Below are 13,323 nucleotides of genomic sequence, written 5' to 3'. Positions count from 1 at the left end.
AAGCCTTTCAGTCACTGAGCGAGATAACAGGGTGAAGTCTAGCAATATTTCTGAGATGAAATAATGAGTTCTTTACAATGTGCCGAACGTGAGGGTCAAAAGACAAACTTGAATCCAAGATTATTTTTTCATTTGGTTTGTACTTCCAGAACAGAGACGTCTACGTTTAGAAACAGTGAACCAGCTTTGTGAAGCTGGTGAGGGGCGACCAATAAGCAAGACAAGCTCTGTCTTATCAGCGTTGAGGCACAAACAATTTTGAGACACCCACGTTTTTATCTCAGCAATACAGTGAGTTAAAAAAGAAAGGTCTAAATTTTGATTAGGCTTAAAGTGAATATAAATCTGAGTGTCGTCCGCATAAAAGTGCTAATTAAGCCCAAGTGATCTTAAAAGCAATCCAAGTGGAAATATGTACATGCTAAAAAGTAAGGGGCCTAAGATGGAACCCTGAGGAACACCCGTACAGACAAAACCAGTCACCAGTCAATGCTGCTGGCACAACACCAGTATGCAGGGAATCATTTACAATACTGAGAACAGCAGGGCACAATGAATACAAACAGGATTTAAACAAGCTTGTAGGGAGGGGAACAAGTAAGTAAGTGGTAACTTTCATACGTGATTCCTCCCTAGTGAGCAGCTCAGTGTCCATTTGTGTGAAAAGGTAGAGAAGGATGTGCCAGACAAACTAGGTGAGCAAAATGTGGAGGATGGAACAGGTACAGCATCAATAAGTTTGTTAACATTGTAAACATAACAGAATTGATCGTATTAACACCTTATTAAATGTTTTATCATATAAGATCACAGCACTTTATCTAATAATACAGTGGTGTGGGACGGACTTATGTGGTTTAATTAGTTAATCCTGAATGGAGGAGGGCTGAGACTGAAACACAGTGATGGGGAACACATATCAGACATTGACTTTACAATGGTGAGTAAAAAGATGGATCAGGCTAAATAACACTCACCAGGTGTGGTGGTGGTGGGCGAATGGGGCATGACATGATGGTATGCCCCGATGCTCCACAGTATAGACACGATCCTAGAGTAAGTCTTCCATGACGCTCTGACAGTGAGAGACCAGTAGGATCCATCTGCATGGGTTCTGGTTCTGGAAGAGCGGACTCTGGTCGGCTGAAAGAAAAGGGTGGCGAATTATCCATAGATAGCAGGGGATAACCCCATAGATAACCCCAGCTGGGCTACACTAATGTTTCGGTAATTAAATAACGTTTGTTTTGAAACAGTTTTTGAAAGTGGTGTTTACTGAATTAGTTTAGTTTCTCTACCTCTCATGATGTATATCTGTTGTTTTTTTTCTTCCCCCATTAAGGGAATTGTGCGAGTTCCTGTACCGTGTCAGTACGCCCACAAACTGGCCTTCCTTTTCGGTCAGAGCATCCACAAAGAGCCCAACGTCAACCTGGACGACTTGCTTTACTATTTGTAAAAGGTGTTCTGTGTTGATCAAGAGAAGAATTCTTATTAAGAATTAATTTGCAATTTGCAAAAATTGTTGTAGGTTAAAAGTAAAATGCAGTCTTCGAGACTGAAACTTGTTTGTTTCAAGAACAATTTTGCGTTCCTAACTTGTTTTTTCTTGTACTAAAATAAAAGCCCTTTGCCTGCTGATTGCCTGAACATGCCCACTCTTTGCACTTTTGTGGTTGTTGAGGTGCCATTGCTTAAAACATAAAACTGATCATATAAAATACTTCTAGATAATTGCCTCCAACATTTATTTATCCAACGGAACCCCTTTAACTAATACTCCTAGCACTCAAGTTGCACTCTATTTGTTAAGAGGATATGAATAGTACGGAAGCGTATTGCATTCACTCAAGGTAAAAAAATTCTACTTTGTTTTTATGAATTAATGAGTTAATTATCTCAGAATTATGAGAATAATCTTCATTATTTTGCTCTGTTTTTCTGAATTAATGAGATCCCTTAAACTTAAAATGTGGGACATGTTTACTATCATCCAATCCACCTAAAATAGAGCTCCTGGCAAGATTTTGAGGGATCTCCTTAATTCAGAAAAACAGAATAATTCATTTTTCTTTTTTTTATGAAAAAATGATCTCATAATTCTGAGATAATTAAGTCGTTAATTCAGAAAAACAGAGTAGATTTTTTTTCCTCAAGTGAATGCAATACGCTTCTGTAGAATCGGCTCCTTCAGAGACAGAAGACAAAGAACGCTCCTGGCCCAGACGGGGTCTCTCCATCCTGTCTCAAAGCATGTTCTGACCAACTGGCTCCTATCTTCACCCATATCGTTAACAGATCCATTTATCTTTCTATGCCAATTAAGGAAGTTCGGTCTGCCACAGGAGCTGTTGATGCAGTTCTACACTGCAGTCCTTGAATCTGTCCTGTGCAAATACATCCATAACCATCTGGTTTGGAGCAGCAATTAAACAGGACAGAAACAAACTGCAACACACTGTAAAAATAGCAGAAAAAATAATTGGTGCCCCCCTGCCCACTCCCCAAGACTTGTATAAGAACCAGAAACCGGGCAGGAAAAATCACTACTGACCCTTAGCACCCTAGACACAACCTCTTTCAGCTCTTTCCTTCTCTCAGACACTACAGAGCTTTGCTTATCAGAGCTGTCAGTCATCACACCATCCGTATATGTTACACACACTACTGCTGCTGTATATTGTACAAAAGCATATTACACAATATTGTTATTAGCACTACCATGCACTTCTCACACTTTATACACATAACTGATCAGTCATGTATTCTATATTCATATTTAATACTCATTCTGTCTATATTGTATGACATCGTCTACATTGTCTTGTACAGTTTGTATAGTATAGTGTTATTTATGTCTGTACTTTTAGAGAGTCACAAACAGCTGGAACCAAGTTCCTCGTGTGTCAACACACTTGGCCAATAAACCTGATTCTGAGTCCAATAATTAGACAACAATGACTTTTTCCTTCATGTATAATTTACATAAAAGAAAAACAATAACAAGTGGAATTCTGGGAAAATTACTATAAACTAGTTTTATTGTCATTAAAATGTATCAAGTATTTTTTCATAATTGCCTAATGAATTGCTTTATTTCTGTCATTTAACCAACGTGTTAATTTACCAATAAATGCGAGAAAATTAAATAAATCCATTATCAATTAATTGAAATAAATTCACAAAAGAGAAAAAAGCAGCAATGAATGTGTTTTTATTTATGCTTATTTTAGATTAAAAACCTAAGTGGAATTCTGGGAGAAATATTATATATATATATATATATATATATATATATATATATATATATATATATATATATATATATAGAGAGAGAGAGAGAGAGAGAGCGAGAGAGAGAGAGAGAGCGAGCATTTTTAATCTATTATTATTTATATCCATATTAGAGAGATACAGAGATAATATGGATATAAATACTATTAATAGATTTTATATATATATATAATTTAATAATACGACTACAGACTTGAACTAAACTTATTTGTGGTTCTTTTATTTATTTATTTATTTATTTGTAAGTATTTATTTTACTTACAACCCGCTTGTTGATGTGTGACTCGGAGTTGGCATAGAAACGGACCGATACATCTTATTAGCAGGAAGCTAATCAACTTTTGTTTATTTGTTCACTTATTTTGGAAAATGAGGGACCGTCTGTCTGAGCTGAAGTCGGTAAGTGACGTCATATGAAATGCAACAGTTTTTTATTGTTTAAAGCCGGGTTTAAACTGTTTTTCGGATGCTATCATCAGGTCAGTTCTAATATCCAGGCTGAAGCCCAAACGACGGCCATTTTTGATCAGTAGTGCACTAAATAGTGAACAGAACACCGTTGTGATCCGTGGGGAATTGCGGTTATGAAGGAATCAGAGAATTGTGTAGGATTTGGCCTTGGATGTGTTCGAGTAGCGCAGCTTTTACGCAGCGCAGAGCAGCGCAGGATTTACGCAGTGAATTACACATAGCATATGGGGGTTAAGTGACACCCACATTTTTACATACACACTCAAAAACAAGAGTTTTGTAGTATGGGATCTTGTTTGTTTGTACCTTCTCTGTATATTTTGAACACTTTTGTCATTCTGTGAAATTTAGGATTGAAATGTTTTTCTAAAGTTTATATGACTGAATATCTGACTGAATGAATGGCAGACAGAGTGTCTGACTGGTTCTCTGGCTTTCTATCACTGTCTGACTGATTAATGGACAGGTTTAATTAGTTGTCTGATTGAATGTCTGACTCACACCTTGACTGACTGTGTACAATGTGCAGACTTAAGAACTATGATTGGAGAAATTCACGTCCTCTAAAAGGTTCAAGATATCTCCGAGTCAAAAGTTTAATCTTCATAAAGTCCTTAATTCCAGCTCCCTACATGAGGCACTAATAATACAGACATATTTCGAGTGACCAGCCATTGTAAAACGGTTGCTATCTGTTTACAAGCTGATTTCTTTCTATTCTAGATGTTGCGTAATCATTAGGGGCAGCTTTGCAGTCTGCCCCATGTAGCTGCAGACACTTATTATTGCACCTTGTGGTCAAAAATGGGATCTGCAACAAGCATGTGAAAAGGCCTGGCTGCAATCTTGATTGAACATACTGGCACTATTCCTGTCTTGTTAGTTAGAAAGACCAGCTAACACAATGTTACGTCACCAGACACACGTGACATCTTAAAATGCTCAGCACAATGTCGAGAACTTCGACACGGGTGTTCTAACGATGTCACGTGACAACACATACGTGCACGTCAACCCCCTATATGAACTGAATCGCAAAATTGCTGCAACGTTCACGTGTGATGTATGAAAACACTTGATATAATAAGGAGAACTGGATTATGTGCATTCTCGCAACGTCACATACTCGTATCCTCTCGCCTGCAAAGGTATTAGCACCCTTTCTGTCCACTCGCCTGCAAAAGTTTTGCTGACCCGTGGTCCATTTCTTGCTTCCTCAAGCCAACATCAAAGTTTAAAAAAATCTAGTTTTCTATTTTAAAACCAAGAAATTTCTATTTTATTTGAACAAATCAGCAGTGTATTCTATGATTCCTGATTGTAGGGGAGGCCTATCAATGAAGATGGCAGCGTTGTGGTTCCACTGGATTGAGGTGGCTTTATGGAAGGCTTTTTCAGAAAGGTACAAACATCTTTGTTTACATTCATCACTAAAGTCATTTATAAATGATGCAGAATTTCGGTCAAATCACTAAACTGTTAAAGGACATAGTGTAAGAAATGTAAAAACTATTAATAAAAACATGACAGCAGGTAAATAAAATGGAATTGAATACATAAGATTGTCTGAACAAATTGACTGAATGTGTTTCAGGTGGAGGAAGTAAGGTGGGAACATTTATAAAATTTCCTCGCAGGTGACCGAAGTGAAAAAGAAGCACAGTATGATCCTCTCAGCTCCCAGGGTCAGTGGAGTTTTTTTTAATAAAATTTTTTGAGAATAAAATTTAATAGATTGAGGAAAAAAGTTCTGAGAAATTGTCAAAAATAATTACAAGATAAAAGGCAAGATCTTTTAATACAGGTAGCTGTAACAATGCAGGACTTTATTATTAATATTTATATCTGAACACTAGGACACTATTGTTCTAATCTCAATCTCAACACTGATGTGAAAGAAATTTAGTTAAATTCTGATGCTGATGTTGTGATGAAGGAGTAAATTAATATTGACAAAATAATTTATGAATAATGCAATATCTCTCATGTCTGAGTTAAAATTAAGTGGTGCAGTGTGAAGCCATTGTTTCAGTGTTTTCATTGGTTTGAAGCTGACTGTGTTCTCTCTCTCTCTGTGTGCGCGAGTATTGTGTGTGTGTGAGTATTGTGTGTGTGAGTATGTGAGTATTCTGTGTGTGTGTGTGTGAGTATTCTGTGTGTGTGTGTGTGAGTATTCTGTGTGTGAGTATTGTGTGAGTAGTGTGTGTGTGTGTGTGTGTGAATATTCTGTCTGTGTGTGAGTATTCTTGAGTAAAAGTGAACATTTAAAAAAAAACACATTTTTAAAAATTGCATCCAGAACAAATTTTTTAAAAACATTTTTCATTATTAATATTCAACAAAATTAAAATGAACAACAACAATTCGGGTTAGCAATAAAAATTATTCTGAATATTAATTTAGAGCAAAAATGTTCATTTATGTCAAAATAAAGCAGCACAGCATGCAAACAAATCAATGGAAAGTAAAATAACATTCATTAGAATTGTGACGTGTGGCTTCATCTCCTGGATAATGTAATGCTCTGTAAGGGCTGATAGGGGATAGGGATAAGAAAACATAAGAAACATTATGGTGTGAAAAAGTAATAATGCTGCAACACTCACCAATTAAAATAGAGCACATCAAGCTGGTGAGTTCTAAGATGACGCAGCAGATGGTCAGCCATTTAATGGAGGGATCCTTGCTCTTCACGGCCTTGTGGATGTTGACCTCGCCGTCCAGGATCACACTGATGTATAAAATACATGTGGCTGCCAGCAACATCCACCAGGATGCCGAGAACAACCACCGCCTAAGCTATTGAAAAAATAAAGTTTATAGAAAATATATAAATTACATAGAAATTTCTATACTTCTGCACAAATAAAGACAGACTTACTTTATCTTGCCACGCACCCGCTTGAGGATGCTTTATGCTGATTATCTGCTTCATGCCACAGCTTCGCCTCCATTTCACACAGGACATTCACTTGACTCTGCAGCTCCGCCTCAATTTCAAGCTCCACATCTATCTCACGCTGCAGCTTCACCTGTTCTTCACACAGCGAATTCACTTTATGCAGCAGCTTCGCCAACTTTTCACGCTGCAAATTCGCACCACTCTGCAGCAGCGTCTGTTCTTCACACACATCATTCACTTAGCAGCTGCTCCTTCTCTTCATCAACCTCACCCACTTTACTTTGTAGCTGCTAATTCTCTTTTTGCAGCTCATCCGCTTTACTCTGCAGCTGCCTCTCCTTTTGTTCCAGCTCATCCATTTTACACAGCAGCTGCTCCTTCTCTACTTGCTTCTTATACGCTCTAGCCACCTTTACCGCTTTACTCCGCTGCTGCGCCTCCTCTTCACACAGCAGGTGCAAATCATCTACATGCAGCGAAACCGCTTGCCTCCGCTGCTGCGCCTCCTCTTAACCAACATCACTCACTTTACTTTGCAGCTGCACCACCTCTGTATGCAGCTCATCCGCTTTACTCCACAGCTGCCTCTCCTTTTGTTCCAGCTCATCCACTTTACACAGCAGCTGCTCTTCCTTTTTCTTCTTCATACACGCTTGAAACCGCAGCACCACAAAATCTACACACAGAGTTTCCCCTTCATTCCGCAGCCGCTGCTCATTTAAACACAGCGTATCCGCTGTACTTAGCAGTCGCTCCTCTTCTATACGCTGCGTATCCACATCACACAGCAGCTTCACCTTCTCTGCAAGCAAGTCACCCGCTTTACTCCACAGGAATGCCACCTTTTGACGCTGCTTATCTGCTTCCGCCTTCTTTTCATGGATCTTATTTGCTTTTCTTTGCAGTTTCACCTTTGCATGCGGCTAACTCGCACTTGCCTCGTGTGACTCGTATGGCGAGAGAATGAGTAATAGCAGCTTAGGGGCTGCTCTATTTATAAACGGACATTAAAATTATGCACAAGAGAACAAATACTCACACTCACATCACAATACTCACACACATCACACCACAGATTATACAAACACACAGATAATAAAAATACATGTAACCCATCTACGGGAAAAATACACCGCTGCTAGGTTCATTGGAGTTCAAGTAAGACAAAGCAACACAACAAATAGATTCACTTTAGTGAGCTAACAAAACAGTACAAATCACAAAACATTAGCCGGCAAAAAAACAATTGAATGTGTGTTTATGTTTATCAGTGTGTGTGTGTATCAAAATAGTCAATATGAGAATTGAATTCCTTTGTCCTCAATATCCTTCCAAATAGACTTGAGATGGACTTGTGTAGGTAACAGTCATACCAAACACTGCAGTTCCATTGATAGGTCTCAAAATTGGATCTTTAAGGAAAACCTTGTCTCCTCCTGGATACGATAGATTCCTCATCAAACTGGGTGGCTCGCCAGCTGGTTCACCATCCAAATCTCTGTGCTGAACACACCTCTACAAAAGACCTGACCTGCATTTACAAAACAGGTGTTTGTACAAAACAGTTGTAGAGCATTCATTTAAACCTCATTTACATTACTATTGGGCCTAATCACATTCAAATAAACCGAGAAATACTGTATGTATGACCATTAATGACTTAAATATATACTGAGCTGCAGGACATTGAATAAGTTTAAAAAAAACCCATAATACTGTTTTTTTTTTTTTACAGTGAAATGAAAATATGAAATGCAAGAAAACATGCATCCACATACATAAGAACTAAGGAATAATATACATAGATTCCCAACATTGGCCCATACCATTTGCTTCCAAGTTTAATATTTCCTCCTTTGATAACTAAAACCAACAGAAGACTATTTATATAATCAAAAGAAAAATACAATTTGAGAGTTCAACTAAATAAGAAGTCATTAAAATGAATTCTTTACTTTGTAATGTGAATCCACAGTTATGATGCACAGTCTATAACAAGTCATTTAAACAATATTATTAAAGCATAATCAAACTCAGAATATAAACTCACCAAGATAAACATGAAACTTGGTTCACCAGAAATCTCAATAACATCAATATAATCCAGCTTTGTCTCTCTTAAACCTGTCGGTGCAATGAAACATGCTCCATCTGTGCAGTATCAGCCTACACCGCTGCTCACAAAACTCATCTAACCAATCAGCAACGCCAGAAGGCGGGACAAAGTGTTAGATCACTATATGATTGGTTTAAAATGAAAATAACACGGGACAAAGCATCACAGTGAAATATATTACTGGTCTTAAAGTTAAAATAATAAATAATAACAAATAAAAATCATATTTTTATATATTTAAGAATTAAACTAACATTTTTTAACTGGGTTACATACACAACATTACAACACACACACCGATTAAACACACATCACAACGCACACCGATTATACATTACCATTTAAAATCTGACCTATATCAGATACCAGTGTGAACAGTTTGCGGTTTCGAACTGACCCGCATGCGCAAACGAACATTTACGTTTACAGCATTTGGCAGACCCCTTATCCAGAGCGACGTACATAAGTGCTTAAATCTCTAACACTGAATACATTAATGCTGGTTCACTAGGTTATATACTTAAGATACCATGAGTGTAAAACATTTGTTCAAAGTTACAATGAAAGTGTCAGGTTTTTTTTTTTTTTTAAATGCAAAAGATAAGGAAAGAAGTGCTAGTTGAAGTGCTTCCTGAATAAGTAGGTCTTCAACCGCCACTTGAAAATAGCCAGTGACTCAGCTGTCCGGACCTCTATGGGAATTTCATTCCACCACCTTGGTGCCAGTACAGAGAAGAGTCTTGTAGTATACTTGCCTCTTACCCTGAGAGATGGTGGAACCAGTCGAGCAGTGCTGGTAGATCGGAGGTTGCGGGGTGCAGTGCGAGGAATGATGAGGGCTTTGAGGTAAGAGGAAGCTGGTCCATTTTTGGCTTTGTAGGCCAGCATCAGTGTTTTGAATTGGATGTGTGCAGCTACCGGAAGCCAGTGGAGGGATCGCAGCAGCGGGGTGGTATGCGAGAACTTTGGCAGGTTGAAAACAAGCCGGGCAGCTGCATTTTGGATCATTTGCAGAGGACTGGTTGCGTTCATAGGTAGACCTGCCAGCAGTGCATTGCAGTAATCCAGTCTAGAAATAACAAGAGACTGAACAAGTACCTGAGCAGTCTGTGTGGGGAAAAATGGCCGAATCCTTCTAATGTTGTAGAGAAGAAACCGACATGAGCGAGTCACATTTGCATTATGAGAGGAAAAGGACAGTTGATTTTCCATGGTTATCCCAAGGTTGCGAGCTGTGACTGAAGGGGAGATCAGATCGTTGTGCAGGGATATAGCAAGATCATGACCTGGGGATGAATCACCTGGGATGAACAGCAGTTCAGTTTTGCTAGGATTGAGCTTTAACTGATGAGCAGTAATCCATGATGAAATTTCTGCCAGACATGCTGAGATCCGGTCAGAAGCTGTGGTATCTGAGGGTGGGAAAGAGAAGATAAGTTGTGTATCATCAGCATAGCAGTGGTAAGAGAACCCATGTGATGAAATAACTTCACCAAGAGAGTGAGTATACAGGGAGAAAAGAAGAGGACCAAGTACTGAGCCCTGTGGGACGCCAGTGGAGAGTCTGCGTGGAGCAGATGTCACTCCCCTCCATGTTACTTGATATGAGCGTCCTTCCAGGTAGGAGGCAAACCATTCCCAAGCTGATCCGCAAATCCCAAGACTCTTGAGGGTGGATAAGAGAGTCTTGTGGTTGACCGTATCAAATGCTGCTGAAAGGTCAATGAGGATAATGATGGATGACAGTTTGGCTGATCTAGCAGTATGTAGCTTCTCAGAGACATCCAAAAGGGCTGTTTCTGTAGAGTGAGTGGCTTTAAAGCCAGACTGTTTGGGATCTTGGAGGTTGTTCTGTGAGAGATAGACAGACAGTTGATTATAGACAATGCGTTCAAGAATTTTTGAAAGAAATGAGAGAAGTGATACCGGTCTGTAGTTACTGATGTCTGATGGATCCAGAGCAGGTTTCTTTAGGATGGGAATAACCCTTGCTCTCTTGAAAGTAGTTGGTACCTGACCAGATGCTATGGATCTATTGACGATAGTGGAAATGAAGGGCAAGAGGTCTTGTGAGATGGTCTGGAACATAGTGGTAGGGAGTGGATCCAATGGGCAGGTGGTAGGATTGCAGGACTGGAGGAGTTGTAAAATCTGCCACAGTTGAGAAATGTGACAACGAAGGTGTAGGGGAATGCATACTCTGAGATGCAAGTGCAGTCGGGGCTGAAGTGAAGGTCCGGCAGATTTCCTCAATCTTCTCCTGGTAGAAAGAAGCAAAGTCTTCTGCAGTCAGGGAGGATGAAGAAGGTGGAGCCGGGGGGTTGAGCAGAGAAGAGATGATGTGGAATTTCCGAGGGTCATGTGAGGAAGCTTCAAGCTTTTCCTTGTAGAAGGAAGTCTTGGCAGAAGTCACATCTGAGGAGAACTTGACAAGAAGTGTTCTGTAAAAATCAAGATCTGTATCAAGTTGTGATTTCTTCCACTTTCTCTCTGATGATCTTAGCTCTCTTCAATTGTTGCACAGCACATCTGAAAGCCAAGGAGCAGAACAAGAAGTTTTCTTGGGTTTAGTGAACATAGGGCAGAGGAAGTCCATAGTTGAGGAAAGAGATGAAAGTATCTGTGGCTGAGTCTAAGGGTAGTGAGGAAAAAGACTTAGCATCAGGAAGAGAAGAAAGAGTGCCAGAAGCTACAGATGAAGGGGAGGGCGAGTAAGAGTGAGGGGGTGAGAGGTAGTTTTAGGTAAGATAGGTAAAGTGATGGTGAAGGATACCAGGTGATGATCAGAGACGTGGAGTGGGGTAGCAGTCACGTCTGTAGCTGGAGAAGGACGGGTGAAAACCAGGTCCAGGACATTGCCTCCTTTGTGTGTGGGGATGTAACTGTTGAGTGTGAGGGAGAAAGAGTCGAGAAGAGACAGGAGGGAAGAAGAATGTAGCTTGTCAGAGGGGAGGTTGAAGTCACCAAGCACTGTCAGGGGGGAGCTATCGGAAAGGAAAGCACTAAGCAGTGAGTCCATTTCTTCCAGGAAGTCTCCTAGGGGACCAGGAGGGCAGTAGACAACAATGATAACAAGGTTGATAGGAGAGGTAACTGAAATGGCATGAAATTCAAAAGAAGAGATGGTTAAATGAGAGAAGAGTAGAGGTGTAAAGCACCATTTCTTTGACAACAATAAACCTGTACCACCACCCCTGCCTGTTTCTCGTGGTGAGTGAGAGAAAGCATAGGCAGAGGATAAAGCAGCTGGTGTAGCAGTGTTCTGTGGGGATATCCAGGTCTCTGTTAGAGCAAGAAAATCAAAGGAGTAATGGGAAGTTAAAGCAGAGATAAAATCAGCTTTCTTTACCGCAGACTGACAATTCCAGAGCCCACCTACCCCCACTGTGTGAGACTTACACAACAGAGGAGGGTAGATGAGGTTATTGGGATTGTGACCTCTGCTTTGTGGATGAGAGCGTCTGCGAGAGTAGGCCTTGAGTACAGAGATGGGTTTAAGGAACATATTTGTAGTCAAACAAGAGTGAGAATTAAGGTATGGTAGAATATATCAAAACAGTACTAGACACTAATGTTAGAGAGAGAGATACTGAGCGGAGAACCTTCAATTTAAATAGGTAAGCCCTGCCCCCAATTCACACCTTAAGGGAGACTGAAACTACTCCTGATTAATCAGTTGAGAGAACAACAAAAACCAACACTATAAAAATCAACAATGCTAAAGAATATAACAATTCAAATCATACTACTCTAGAACAAAGTGAGTTAAGCAGATAGTATAAAAAAGACAGGAACATACTTTACCAGAAGACAATATAATCAAATGTAGAGAGTTAAAGCACACACATGAACAATAACAATGACGTCACACGCAGCACGCCGTTGCGCTAAAAAGTTGGCGAGGTTATGGAGGAAGCAATGTGATATATTCAATGCAAACATTATGAGCTGGTTCACGTAACCACTTTATATAACACTCTTAACACACACGCGTTACCAGTCACGTTTGTGTCACGTTTTCGCCGGCGCAAAAAAAAGTTTTCGCCGGCGAAAACGTGACAGGTAACGTGTGTGTGTGTGAAGCTAAAAAAAAAAAAAAAAGTCTTCGCCCGGCACATAATTGTGATGAATGTCGATGTAGATCGACGTAAAAGTCACATCAAATCCGCCTTGGCTGTTCACACTGTGGCCACATTGGAAAAAATCAGATTTGGGTCTAATTCAGGACCACATATGGAAGTGGCCCAGATCTGATTTATAAAAACACAGATCTGGGCCAGATTTGAGTGTTTACACTACTCCTGAAGAAGTCTGGCCTGGTCACTTGACCCCAAAAAAATCGGATTTGGGCCACTTTTACCTGCAGTGTGAACAGGGCCTTAGATGGTCCCTATCTTGTTTGCCACACTACGTTGGATATTCAGTGGACGTTCGCCAGTACATATGCCATTAAAACAATACTTGGGCATTTTGATTGTGAAAAATGTAGGTTGAGAATCATGTCGCTGAATAGAATTAGCCAAAAATGACTATTGCACAT

General features: G+C 39.7%; 1 long non-coding RNA gene across 1 annotated transcript; it reads right to left on the bottom strand.

Annotated features, from left to right (window-relative positions):
• Nucleotides 1-6,098: 6,098 nt before the first annotated feature.
• Nucleotides 6,099-9,264, bottom strand: LOC125141460. Its single transcript, XR_007140840.1, has 5 exons — nt 8,718-9,264; nt 7,032-8,530; nt 6,647-6,990; nt 6,372-6,564; nt 6,099-6,298 (listed from the first exon to the last, which is right to left on the bottom strand). It is a non-coding gene; the product is annotated as an uncharacterized LOC125141460 (long non-coding RNA).
• Between the last annotated feature and the right edge of the window lie 4,059 nt (nt 9,265-13,323).

This window comes from Tachysurus fulvidraco, chromosome 1, assembly GCF_022655615.1.
Source record: "Tachysurus fulvidraco isolate hzauxx_2018 chromosome 1, HZAU_PFXX_2.0, whole genome shotgun sequence".
Classification (NCBI taxonomy): domain Eukaryota; kingdom Metazoa; phylum Chordata; class Actinopteri; order Siluriformes; family Bagridae; genus Tachysurus; species Tachysurus fulvidraco.
The sequence above is the reverse complement of the archived record's forward strand: the minus strand, read 5'-3'. Positions and strand labels throughout refer to the sequence as shown.